Source organism: Papilio xuthus, unplaced genomic scaffold, assembly GCF_000836235.2.
Source record: "Papilio xuthus unplaced genomic scaffold, Pxut_1.1 DF829129.1, whole genome shotgun sequence".
Lineage (NCBI taxonomy): Eukaryota > Metazoa > Arthropoda > Insecta > Lepidoptera > Papilionidae > Papilio > Papilio xuthus.
The window spans coordinates 2,944,383-2,958,681 of NW_013529520.1; the positions used below are offsets into that span (position 1 = coordinate 2,944,383).

General features: G+C 35.1%; 1 protein-coding gene across 1 annotated transcript in view; it reads left to right on the top strand.

The window, feature by feature from the left end:
* The window catches only part of hh (hedgehog signaling protein), a 38,458-nt gene that overhangs the window by 1,205 nt on the left and 22,954 nt on the right, over positions 1–14,299 (top strand). The gene's annotated exons all lie outside the window — the stretch shown is intronic.

The following is a 14,299-nucleotide window of genomic DNA, read 5'->3' on the forward strand; positions in this document are numbered from 1 at the left end:
CAATATTGATGCCGGTTTTGGTAAATATATGACTGTCGTAAAGTTGCAGCAGAGGGTGTCCGAAGTCCTGTCGTTGTCATTCACAATGTTTTGTGCATAGCATAAAGAAACTTACGGGAAACTAATTGTCTGCTCTTACCTCATTGTAGTGTGCATTCTTTATGTTGCTCCTTAAAATTTTAATAAGCATAAACATAGCACTTTCAAATCATACTCTTAATTTTTGTGGATTGCATACGTTCAAATTACAAAGATGAGCGCTCATTGGTCGCATGGACCGCTTTCAAATACGGAGACCCAAGATCGAATAACTTAACATTATAATCAAAAAATACCTTTTTTGCTTTTGTACTTATAAGACTCTTTTAGAAAAAAATCTAATTTTCCTTAATTTTATTTACTGTTGAAAAAGTAAAATAGTTTAACTTTATTGTATAAAAGTAAATATGAAAAAACTGAAAATTAATATTATATTTTACAGTCAAAACACTTGAAGCGATTCGAACTTTGTCCATCTTAGCTTAAACACCCGCTATTCGGCATTATTATATATTGTGTGATTTTCAAGCTATATCACTTGAATACATTGCATGAAAACTTTAAGACACAAGCATAGTAATGTTTTTGATTTTTATTAATTTTTCCATTTCAATTTTGTAGTACAGTGCTCCCAAAGGTTTTTTTATGTTTGACCAAATATAAAGTGATATTATATCCCATTTCAAAAATTTACGTTTAAATAAGAACATAATAAATCACACTTATAAGATTTTGTTTTTATTTAATTTTATTGTGTTGCTGTATCCGATACAGAAATATGAAGTACTCTGAAAGGTCTTGTATAATGCCCTTGTTTAATATAAAATGTTTAATGTGTGTCGTAGAATTAACACGTATTATGCAAGTGATATACAACGTACACATTAAATGGAAATTACGTTGTACCGAAAAACTTTGTCGGATTTCTATACGTAGATCAATATTGATATTTAACGTACATTACCGTTTCGTATTATATGAACAAATACTTATTTGTACTTTAAAGGTGCGTGTACGTGTTTTAAAATGACAATTTTTAAAAAAAAAGTTTATATATCTGTCTGGTTTTGGCAATGTATAATAATATTTGTTCTTGTTTTAAATTCACAATACTTTCATGATCAAATATTTAGTTTGTACTTGCGAATAGTTGAAGAATACTTACGCTCATTTTACGGAAGATTAACGACTCAAGTAGGAAAATGTCCACCGATAGCTTTGTTGTGGTAAAATTTAAATTCAAACGTAACTGTAATAAAACGTAGGTTAATAGGTGATTTTTTTTTAACAAGGCAAGGTTGTAAGGATATGAAAATTGACAAAACGTAGGGCTCAAAGTCTAGACTGTCAAACCATTAACTACTAAGGCTATTTCTAGTAGTAAGGCTTTAAAAGTGTTTCAATAACAATAGTAGTGCAAATCTGTTGAGAACATTTTCATAGTTAGTGAGTATTTTAAGGGGCAGTAGTGAGTATTTTAATTTTTAGGGGCAGATTTTTATCTGGCAACAAATTGAGATCAAGCATATTTAATCGTGTAAAATATTTACATAGGTTAACGTTGAATAGATGTAAATTTGAAGGAAATAAGTGTACCATACAGAATAAAGTTAGTGGAAATGCACTGTAATTGTTATTTTTTAAATAAGTTTAATCCATGTGTCATGATTGAGATGGTCTTGTGACACATTAAAGGCCGATGTCCACCGCGTTTGGCCATGGACATTTTGCTAACCGCAGTGGGTTTTATGGACACAAAAGTATGCGACTGTTCAATATTTTCTAAAATATTTGATCTTTTTTTGCTAAACCTTAAACTTTAAATTTGATACTTATGAGCTTCGTGGATAGGGCATCAAAAGTAATTAGTCTTTATTGGTTATAACACGCGTTAACGGTATCTTTAGAGATTGATTAATGCATCTGTGAAAATTAAATAGCAATTTTTCTTTCTGTCTGCCCCAATAGAGTTGATAGTCGCGAAAGTCTTTATACAGAATCCAAAAGGCTTTAAATAAAAATAAATCGGCTAATGCGCTTAGTTGAGTTCAGGTTTCATCGCTTTGTCCAGTTTCAGCCTTTACGAACGCCGCGCTCTAATGGCTCAACAAACACGAGCGCATGTTGACAAACAAACAAACATTCGCCATTGCGCTCGTACTATTTCCTGTAGGAAGTAGGTCATTTCGAAACGCGACACACTAATCTCGTCTTACGTCCAGATTTCACTGATCTTAATAGCTTTTTTATGTTCACGCCAAATTCATTACTACATGCTGCATTTCAAAACAATGATTACTTATTTTGTGTTATCAATCTTTAGTCCCAATAGTTACCATGTGTGAAAAATTCATTTATCATACAAATATATGTAACAACTCCTAAGGATATACTCATTGGTCATATATTAAATTGATCATCTTTGATTTGAAGCCAACTTGTTTAAAAAATTATAAACCTATCAAAAGTCTTCATACGAGTTGTGAAAGTGTTTTAAGCATTTCATTGGTCATTCCATGGCCAGTTTTATTTAATGTCAGACAAATATTTATATTCAATTATGTTAATTAGCTATTAATACTAATCTTTACCAAATGATCTGAACTTGTGCTAGGTTAGGATTTGATCTTATGTCATTGATTGTTTTTTGTTTTAAGTATCAAATAATTTCTGTTTTAATAAAAAAAATATTTTTTTTTCAATCCGTTTGGATTTGCTCGATCTTTGCTTTCTTTCGATGCTTTGATAGATCTTTTTGGGGGTGATAAAAATATTATAGTAAAAACGTTTTATTCGTAACATTTGTTAAGTGGAATTAAAGCCTTTTAGTTCAACTAAGTTCTAAAATACTTTTCATTTTGAAATAGCGTTTTAATAAGATAAAATCGAAGTGATTTTTGCTAATTTAAATTTATAGTACTAGAACGTATCAAAAATTTAATTTAAGTTATTGTCTTCATCACCATTTAACCAGCAAAGTCTTTTACTTTATGTTCACGTAAAAAATCTATTTACTATTCAATCACCTTCAATGACAAAAAGTCGATCCAGAGTTAATCATAGTGGCCTAAACGATATTGACATGTTTATCGAAGCCGTTATTTGAAATGAATGTTTGCCGCAATGTCGATCCATCGTTGCCGGTAGTTAAAATTAGTTCACTTGATTTAGCGGCCATCAAGCAAGTTGTTTGCGCTAATGGTGAGCGCGTACGCCTCCTCGCTTCGCGTCACAATGAAGGTTCCTGAAATAGTTGTCGCACACTCAAGGATGCGTCTTGTCGGTGCGCAAACAATTATTTAAATGCGGACAGCAGTTTGTGCAGCAAATATTTTAATAGCCTAATGTGCTCACTCGGTTACCAGTTATATGCCGATGATAATGGTCCGGGGCGCAGAGCACAGCAGACGATGCGCGGGTGTGTGTGTGCGCGGCCGCGGCGCGAATCCGCCGTGGGTAACGTTATGTGCCGGCGCGGCGCGGCACATAGCTGGGCCCCGCTCTCAGCCTTGCATTCGTAAAAATCTCCAAACCGGTTCGTTCCTCCATTACTTTCTTTCTGCCTCCAGTGTGCCTCCCATTTAACTCGGGGCCCAGTTTTTATCAGGAATCGGTATCTCCTTCTAATAGTATTATTTATTTCTCATGAATAAGAGGGAATATACGTAAAGTTAATGCGCACGGGAAGCGATGCGGTGCGTTACATGGCGTGCTTCTGAGATAAACGTCTCGCTCGCTCCATTGGAGGCTGCCTGAGTAACTGCCGATGCCGTGCCGAGGCGACGCCGGGATTTATGCTGCTCCCACGGCTTCTTAATCTTTCCTAATGAATTATTGTTTTGATTTATGTTCGACATTTTTGACTGAATAATTTTAATGTATACCGCTAATGTTGTGCGTATTATAATATAAGTATACGTTAGCAAAATATAATTGATTATTCGCGGAACGGTGGGAATGTGTGTAAAAAAATTCTATGTTTATGAAACTCGCCCTATAATTGTTTTGGGATATGTGGGGGGGGGGGACATCAATTCTTCAGCGTTTCTCCATCATAACTGGTTAATGTTATAGTACTTAATATTAATTAAATTGCTTTAGGAAATGGCGAAGAAAATCACTAATGTTTAAAGTTAAAACATTGAATGATGATGAACAGTGATCAACACATTAATACATTGAATAATATACGATGCGACTCAATTATTCAAGTCCGCTGCCTATATCAGGGCTGTAAAATACACGTATATTATATTTGCGCAATTCATAAAATCCCAAGGAGATTTATGAGTCCGCAGTATCGCTTTTCTATTACAAAATCAGTTAGCGACGTCTCGCCGACTAGGCCGGCAGCTCGGCATCTCGGCCGACCGCAGAGTAGGCGCACGACCGCAACGCTTGCACTTCTCCGATTCCAATCGGACTTACTTACCATTTTATGAAAGTTTTTATTTAAATATTTTATATCCCAGGCCGCGAAAAAGGCGCGGGCGGCGAGGGGCAGGCACACGGGGGCAGAGGGACATAAATATCTCGGTGATTTATGGCCGGGGCGGTCGCAGGATAGGTCAGCATTATTCAATTTCGTATTTGAGGCTCGGGTTACAATGAGCTTTTACAGCGGCGCGCGCGCAGATAGTGACGACCGACGACTATTCCGACCGCATCGCTTACTTTTGTTATCTACTTTTTCCAGTTTATACAACACGGATTAACGCGTGTTTGACGCGCCCTCTAACGACCGGGATTAATCCACGTTTATAAAGTTTTTTTTTAAGTTTGTGCTTTTCAACTTCATCGTTTGCCGGCACATTACATTTTTTTGCTGTCGAGGTGCCGTCGACTTGAAACGATTTGCGACGACATTTCTATAAAGGATATTTTACTCGAAATTATCGGGCATTACATAGGTATTTAAGTATATTTAATTATTTTGATGTAATAAAAAATATAATCTATCAAAACAAACATACGGTTTGTTAAAGTTCAATCGTTTAAAACTCGCTTAATTATCGATTGTTAATATTGATTTTATTTCGGCCAGTGATACGCTAAAGTGGTTTAATTTGTTAGCAGCAAAGACACCGCCGACTAAATTAGATACTTTTCGGCTTATTAGCGCTGAGTAAAAAAACGAAATGAGGCCCTCATCGCTTTGTGAATAATTAACTATAATCAAATTAATCCTAAATTCTACGGTGGGTTTACAGCGTTGTAAAATGTAATAAAGACCTCTTAACGGCCATATTATAACATCTCTTGTTTATCATGAGTTCATGAGTAATCATATGTTAAACTAGTTTACGTCTGAGGAAAAAAAAATATTTGAATTTAGATTTAGTTTTAGAATTATACTTTCGGTAGTAGATCCCTTCCAGTGATGCATTTAGCTGGTTATTTTTTATGTCAAATTATAGTTCGACTTTGTAGATCTGTATTTAAAAAAAAGTTATGCAATGTGCATAAAATTAACGTTATTGAATTTTGTATGAGTAAGCAATCCCTATTACAATTTTTTACCATCATGTTATTTAAGTTTATTATGACAGTGGAAGTAATAAATAACAGATAAATAATACGCGCTGATAAATACATTCACAGCTGATTACGCACGCAATGTGCATAATCTGTGATCATCTGACAGAGAACATGCGTTCAGACTAACACGTCTGTGTTACTGAATAAAGTAAACGTATGGGTTTAAATAAATTGATCGGCTTTGATGTTAGAGCTACCGTTCGTAACGTAAGAGTTCTTAAATATACCCACACTAACCGCGGATTGATGCAGTTTTTATGTGATATCTAAAATTAAACTCTGTGTTTAGTATTGCCATAGGATAAAATCTTTAAATTCCTTAAAATCATATTCTTTCTTCCATTTTTTTGAACCAGGGTGTTATAGATTAAAAACAATGTATTAAAATTTATTTCTGAGTTTTTTGCCTCATTGGTTTTCACAAAATTTGAGTGCGTAATAAATGAAAAAATGAATAAATAATTAGTAAATAGATTTTTATAGAGACATTAAATAGACATCTTATAAACAATACTGTAAGCTTGTAATAAAATAAAGATCTGAAAATCTATTCAAAGAACTGCAGCGTCTGTTTCATTGAATACAATAATGTTGCTAAACAATACAGATATAAATATCAAAACTAATATCTATCATGCAATAATCGTTAATTTATCCTCCATTGTTTAGAAGTAGTGTACGTTATAATTGACGGGCGAATAACATTGCAATGCAAACTAGAGAACTGGGGCTCATACACATCTGTAGGATGAGAGTCTTTAAAATACAACTTTTTGACAAAAAAAAGAAAGGTAATACTGAAAGAAAGATATACAAATTGCTTTTATCAAATCAGCTGAGATATGAATGTAAAAAATCAAATTTTCATCTATGCAAAATTTAAAAACAAGAAACATGGAAGTGACTAAATTTACAAAGGTTGTGAAAGTTTATATTTCTGGTGCGCATAGTAAAGTTTGTTTCGCATGCAAAAGCTGGATCAAATCAACAATTTTGCCGAAGATAATTCCTAAACAAAAGGTACCAAGTATTTCTTGATGCATGTAATAGAAGGATTTTAGGGAAACGCGCAATGTGTGCAAGCCCTTTTACAAGTGAACGTAAGCACACTTGTTTAAACACAGGCCGAACTGTTCAAGTGATAGGTCTTTGAACCTCACCCGTGTTTGCGGTTTGTTTTATATAGTTGCTTCTTAAGGTGGCGATAAATTAACGATTTGCATCTCCCCGACGAACGTAAACACTCGTGATGTATGTAAACGCAAGTGTGTCAATACCTAGCCGTGAATCTTCGGAGTCGTGTGAACTCCGGTGACTAGCTGTAGTTATTTCATTAACACGACGTCAATCTATGACGTAAGTTCAGGGTAACTGAATAAAACATACATGGCTCAATATTTGTTAAACTTACTTTGGCAAATTTAAATAAGTACAGTTTTAAGCAATCAAAATAAGGACTCAACTGATCTGTCCGAAATTTGGCATAGGTGTAGAACTTCGTCTGGAAGAATACATAAGCTACTAATTAAGTTATTTTTTTTAAGTTCCAACGAGGAGTCGTGGGTCACAGCTAATTTTTCATAATTTACTTTTGTACAGTTCCTAAGACTTGGACCTTATTACCTACGACTAAGTATGAAATAGCCATTATAGAAACTTAAAATGCTTTCATTATAAATTATTTACGGCGAAAATACAACAGACAGTATGTATTTAGATTGTGAGGTCAGACAGTTTGAAATAATTAAGACTTGCATAGATAATTTACCCGATTATTGTGTTGTGCAAAATGTATACAATCCGCGATCAATGTTTCCTCACATAAGACATTTGAACAGTTGTTCTGCACACTACTATATTTAATACTTGTATACTGTAAGTGTTTACATTTTAATTTAACTTTTTACACTTTTAAAAGTTTTCAACAAACTTTATCTTAAAAAAGTTGTGTTAACATAATAGTATACATAACATTTACATATATATATATATATTTAATGTTATGTATACTATTATGTTATTTACACAAATTACTAATATTATAAAGAGGAAATATTTGATTATGAAAATTAAATTAGCATCAAAAAAATGTGAAGCTACTATATTATTATTATTTTTATATTCCGGACGGACAAAGTCGCATGCAAGTGCTAGTATTTTATAAAATTAAATAGAAAAAGCATTTCTTATTGTTTGTAAGGGTATCTCGTTGGTTTGTTTTAATTATTCATGCAAATATTAGTCGTGGTACAGCTGTTGCCTCTTATCTTATTCTTATCTGTCAAACCTCAGTCAATGCTACGCTATGAGGCACAGGCACGGTCTCGGGGCACGGGCCACTACTCAACGAATTACGACATTTCATACTTCTATAGTTTTTGTTTACAATACCGTTCTTTATAAATAACTTTTGCCCTACGAGATATGTTTGATGGTTACATAAAATGAACATAATGTTTTCACAGAGGAAGATAAATCACAAATTATCGGGAATAGCTTATGTATCGTCAATAAATCGAAGGGATTTCATCGGTATAGTTAAAATAGGGCAACATAATAGATCGTTATAGTTGCGGATAAAATGAGGATATGAATTCAGATTAATATAAGTAGTGCATAATAATATTATCTGTTACGTCTTAAAACAGAGAATTACGGCCGCGAAGCTTGCATTTGAAGCAACTAGATAATAATGGACTTGTAAAACAACCAACACCGATATACGTTAGAAGGAAGTGTTGAATAATCAATCATCATAAGAATAAAGCAAAGAAGAAATATGGAAAGAAGATTATCAATGTAGGTACCTTGGGTTACATAAAAACTCGTTCTTGCGGATGTCTCTGGGTAGCCGTATCCACTTAACATCAAGTGTGCCGCTCGCTTGCTTCCATCTTCCATTAAAAAAGGGCTTAATTTATATTTCGTTCCATGTTATAAGGAAAAGAGGTTCGTCAAAGACATAACTGGCCGTAAAAATCAGGCAGGGCCGTACTCAGCGTGTCGATCGGCACTTAAATCTTACACCCAATAAAAGTGCACCTCGCGAGTGCAGAGTGCCGTAATTGGTCCTGCAGCGGCCGACCAGGCGATCACGGCCGCGGAGCCGATCACGCCGGACATACTTTTACGATTCTCATTGGTCCCGTTTAATGATGTGTGACGGCTCGCAGCGAGGAAACAATGCGCTTGTAATTGAATTTTTACAATGTCGAAAATTCTTCCGACGGTGAGCCATTTCATGTGTGCATACATTACATGTTTACAGCGCGATGAAGGCGTTGTAATGGATTATTCGTTTATGGCATTGTCTCATGATCATTTGGCACAAGAATCAAATAGACGGTAGTATTATAAATAAAGACAGATAAATTTTATAATAGGATATAAGTTATCGACATAGTCCCTTAGGGTCTTTACCATTACTAAAGTAGCTTGTTTCCAAGTGACAAAGAAGATACAGTTAAGACAAAAGCATTTGATATCCGTTCAGTTATAAAACTCCATTTACAAATTCCCTTAAACGGCCCTGACATTCGCAGAGCAATAGAATTAATAAACATTGGTCACCAATATCATTAAAAAAACATTGTTACCTACCTTTATTTTATCTTTTTAAAAATATCTAATTTAATCGATAACGTTAAAGACGCGATGATTTATCGTAAACTTTGTTTTAAAATCACATACATTCTTTTAAATTGTATTGCGGCATGGGCTGTGCGCAGGCGCCGCGGGACGTCGTCGCTACCCCCCGCTCGCCGCACCCCCGCGCGCGTCACACCACCCTCACCTTTATTTATATTTATTTACCTTCCCTTCATTCACCGAAGGTCCGCCCTTTCGGCCCTTTTTGTCGCACCCGATACAAATATTGTGAAAGAGCCTGCGGTTGGAGTGAATTTATTGTGTTACAATTTGACGTTAGTGCCATGCCGGTGAGGAAAAAAAGCATTTTGTAAAAATATGAGCAGCTGGGACGAATGCGTGACGTGTGAGTCGTAAATTAGGCGAGACCTACGAAATATGTATTGTTTAACAATGAAAGTATTGTAATTTGTTTTAATCATAATTAGAACACAGTACTATACATGTTTTAAAATTCTAGTTTTTCATGGTTGGTCTTAATAAATGGTGGTTATAATGATACTTCTTAGAGGTAAGATCCGGAAAATAAGTTCTTACTTAAAAAATATATGTTCTTGACAAATTGTACATTATTATAACGAGTTCATTGTGACTATATTTATGAAATAAAAGCTATACTTACCTAAGACTTTAACTGATTAATAAATGTGAAACGATTAAGGGTAGATACACGGAATTCTAGAGGTACTAAAGATGAAATCTTCACTTCATTTAGTGACTGAGGGACGGGGACGTCTGAGCATCAGTTATCATGATAAATGACGTATTTATTTATCCGACGAGCTTAAATAGCTATGGTAATATTGGTCGTACAACAGCACAAAAGGTAACAAAACACAAAAGTTGAAAAAGGTAAACCGCGCTATTTACAAAGTGGCTAGCGAGGACCACACAGCCACAATCGAGCCGCGCGTGCGACTCCGCCGCTTACGACAAAAAAAATCATTCCCAACATAGATCTTTTTTGGTTATAGATCTCGCATTTTGGTGGTGTGATTTGTGACGTTCGGAAACGTTAATGGCACGTCCGATTGATATACTTTTTGTTCCTCTTACCATTGTTTGTGGCCTTAATCCTCCTGCTTTTCGTCATTTTCCAAGGTACTTTATAATTGAAATACCTTGTTTAAGAGCCCTTTATATGATGTTTTACTAAGATTTAATGAATACGCGTGCGCAGGCGCAAGTGCGGATTCACGTAAAACGCAAATCGCTTAGTACGGTTTGTGCGGCGCGCGGCTGTTTACTCGAGCGGTAGGCGCAGGCGTTGACGGACGATGAACACGCGCACACACTTTGACACTGCTCCCATCAGCTCTCCGCATCCCGCTGTACCATCCGACCCTAACTATTTTTGTCTTCTCGACTCTCTCACGCTATTGTTTCCCATCATTTCGCTTTTGTTTGCCAATTTGCCTTTCAAATGAGCTCGTCGTATTAAACTTCGTCTAACGGTTTCTATACATCATGAGAATTTATTTATGTTTGATGAATCGGTGCTCGCGTAGTGTAGCTGATCAGTATTACGTTTGGGAAGTGATTACACGTGTGGAAGTTGATATGTACATGTTATTAGTTGGCCTCACGTGAGTACACACGCGCTACTTTGGGGTCCTTCTAATTGAACGTAGGCGCGGCGGCGGCGGCGGGCTGCCTAACCTAATTTACATTAATGCAAACGAGGAGCATTGTTCAGGTGTGAAACACCAGTGTCAACACGAGCCCTCTACTCAAATAGTTTATTAGCTCCACCCAGCGGCGTGCTGGCGGACGGACCTTTGTTACATTGACATCCCTTTAAAAGACACGCATACTTAACGCTTAAATATGACTGTTTAAGATACCGCGTCATACATAAACAGGGACGTGCCTTTCCACTCATCGTTAGTGTTTATATTCTCAGACTTTTGTCTATTTTAAGAATGTATTTATAATTTTTTAATACAATTCTCCACTTACTGGTAACAAATTGTTTAGTTTTAATAATTCATCAATGTATTTTCAGCACTATCCATATGGACTTTCGTAGGCATTTAAGCGAAAAGTTCATGATAAGTAAAATTTATCATTGAGTAAATTCTATTTCATTATTACGACTTAATAGAACATAATCTATTTCCTGGTCTCGCATGTTCCCTTTTCCAATTGATTAAGGTATTTGTTCCAGATCGGTTTTATTTATAGTGCGCGATTAAAGCCTTATTCCCACTACGTCAATTTCAGAGAGTGCATTAACGATTTTATGAGTGCTTTACATCTGCTTTATAGGACCGTTTAAGAGACAATTTAACGCCTATAAATGTTTGTCATTGATTGTGGTACGTGTATACGAGAAATTGTGTTGGTCAGGGAACGGATAGGTCGTTGACTCGAGTCGGCTCGCCTCGCGTTGCGGTCGCCTGAAACACAAGAAGATCGTAGTGGTCACGGCACAGTCTCTATGGATCTCACTACAAACACTCGGGTCGCAGTGAAAGCTCTTCCCCACGTATTAATGACGAGTATTATGAATATAGAATGTTCGTACAACAGTAATTGAGTTTTAACGAAAGCGCTTTGCTGGGAACGGGTTAATAAACGTATAGATCGACGAAATAAACACGTAATTCCTATTAACGCCCAGAAAGCTCTTCCGGAATTTCATCGCGGGCGTGTTAGCATTCTCCAAACATTATTCACCTCGGATGTACGCTCACGGGTGCGCTTCATATCATAATAAAGCGTCGAGACTTACTGACCGGTCCCGAGATATAAGCGTCAAAATAAATATTTAATTGAATCTGATACCGATGCGAATGTACGAAATGATGTCACTCAAGGAGACAATGGCTGATCATAAATTTATGTGACAAAACGCCACCTTAGAGATTAATCTTACGATGTCGGGTGTCGTGTGGGCAATATACAAGATCTGGGTAAATGTAAAGAATTACCGATTGCGACTCGGTCGGAAGGTAAAGTGCATTTTTGTGTATATTGGCCGAAGTCAATTCGCGAGTATGTGCGAATGTGAGAATGAAACCTCGGCCAGTTGTTCGTTGTCGTAGCTATGTGATGCTATGACGGCTTATGATTCACACCACACACCTTTACAACAATATTATTGAAATTAATGTGTCAAGCAATTTCGAAATTATTACTATAGCTTTGTGCTTAATGATATTGTGTTAGTTAAACTGATTATATTTTAATAAAGAAATTTATTTAAGAGAAAATAAAGAATTTTTTTAAATTGCAGAATATACAAGTCAAATATTTATTACTGTATCAACCCTTTTTCAATAACACAGTGGGCGTTCGAGATTCAATTGTTTATGTTATTACGAGTGTTACTTATTTTCGTGCGAATAGTTTGTTTACTCGTTACTGATGGCTTTATACTCTCCTTAAGATATATGCGATCGAATTAGGGTAAGCAACTACGATGAACTTTGATACGGACTAAATTGTTTTTAACCTAAATATTTCCACCTACGTAAACCTTATGTTACGGTAAAGTAAATTACTGTCTTATTTAATGAATTATTTGTTTAAATATTATCGATAGTAGCAGATCTTGAATTTTAAAATTAAACAGCATTTTAAAAAATATGTTTAGCAGTTAAGTAAATAAAAAGTGACGAATAAAAGTGATGTTGGGAAAGGCAAAGCTTTAGGGGATTTAAGAACGAATTTACACAGATCAGAATAGTACGTAGGCATACTAAAACTAGTTAGGAGTTTTTTCAATCGACAAGCATGTATAATATCTGTTTCCGATCGTGTATTATTAATAATCTCTTCTGTAACTGTATCTAGGAAATGATAATAAAATAGTTCGAGTTGGTTTAAATCGGTACACAGATATATTTCTGCAGACGCATGTAAACCAATTAAGATGTAAACACGAACGTCGTAGCGTCTCGAAGCAGAAGTGTTTAACCTCCTATATTTATTAATAGAAAAGTTTTTCATGTTTTTGTTTAAAATTACCAATACGAGTGCGCACGTTTTGTACTAGAAAATTCCAACTGAAATCTAAGCGAGATTTACACATAGTCATGTATCTTTTTTAAATTATAACAATGGTTATTTAACTTTTAAAATTAAAATTAATGAAGAATTATTTGTAAGTAAGGTTGTTGAAAAGGTCACAAGAGTTGTTTGTACTGAGAAAACACATATTTATTATCCCAACCTCCTTAATACAATCTCTTTAAATATTTTTCTCGCGGCATGTTATCTTAAAATTGATATTACCAAATTGCACTTCAATATAATGCGATTTCATTTAATTTAATCTAAAATACACACTGGCAAGTTTACGACCAATTATTTCTGATTAAAAATGATTTCATGAGCATGTAATTGGTTTTCTTTTATAGGTTTTTTGTTTATGTGGAATGGAGCGCGTTTGTGTTGGAGCGTATGTTTACGCGTCCACGTGAGCGAACATTCTCGGATTCCGATGCACGAACTAACGAATACATTACGCTTTGTCGTTTACATTCTTACCGGTTGATATTTGTGTAATTACACGCATTCAGCTTTCAGCTTTGCGAATAAACGCCTACAATAGCTGTTTACATACCGCGCAATGGAACCTTCTCGATCGTAACAATCGCCGGCCGCAATCCCTTATGTAAACCGCATGACATGTTCTCACGGGGATTCCTTTTTGTCGTATTACGATTTTAAGAAGATTGAATTTTAAATATCATCTAATTGCAAGCTATAGGTTAGTTAACGATTAAATTGTGAAATTAATTGTGCTAATCTACAATTGAATTATATAAAATTCACATTTGGTGTCATTTATAAAATAGTTAAATAAAAATTTATTTTCCGGCACAATATTCACTATGTAAGAAAAGGGGAAAGTTATCAAAGAATTCTTTACAACTGTGGCATTTTTAAAGTGTAACATCATGTTGATAACCTTTTACTTTTACATGGACCTTTTACTTTTATATGGACTGTTTTCGCTCACATATAAGCGGTTGGTAGTTTGAAATGGAAAGTAGTTTCCATTTTAATTATGCTCAAGCAACAGCGTTCAATATTATTCACTGATCATAAAACATTTCACATCGTA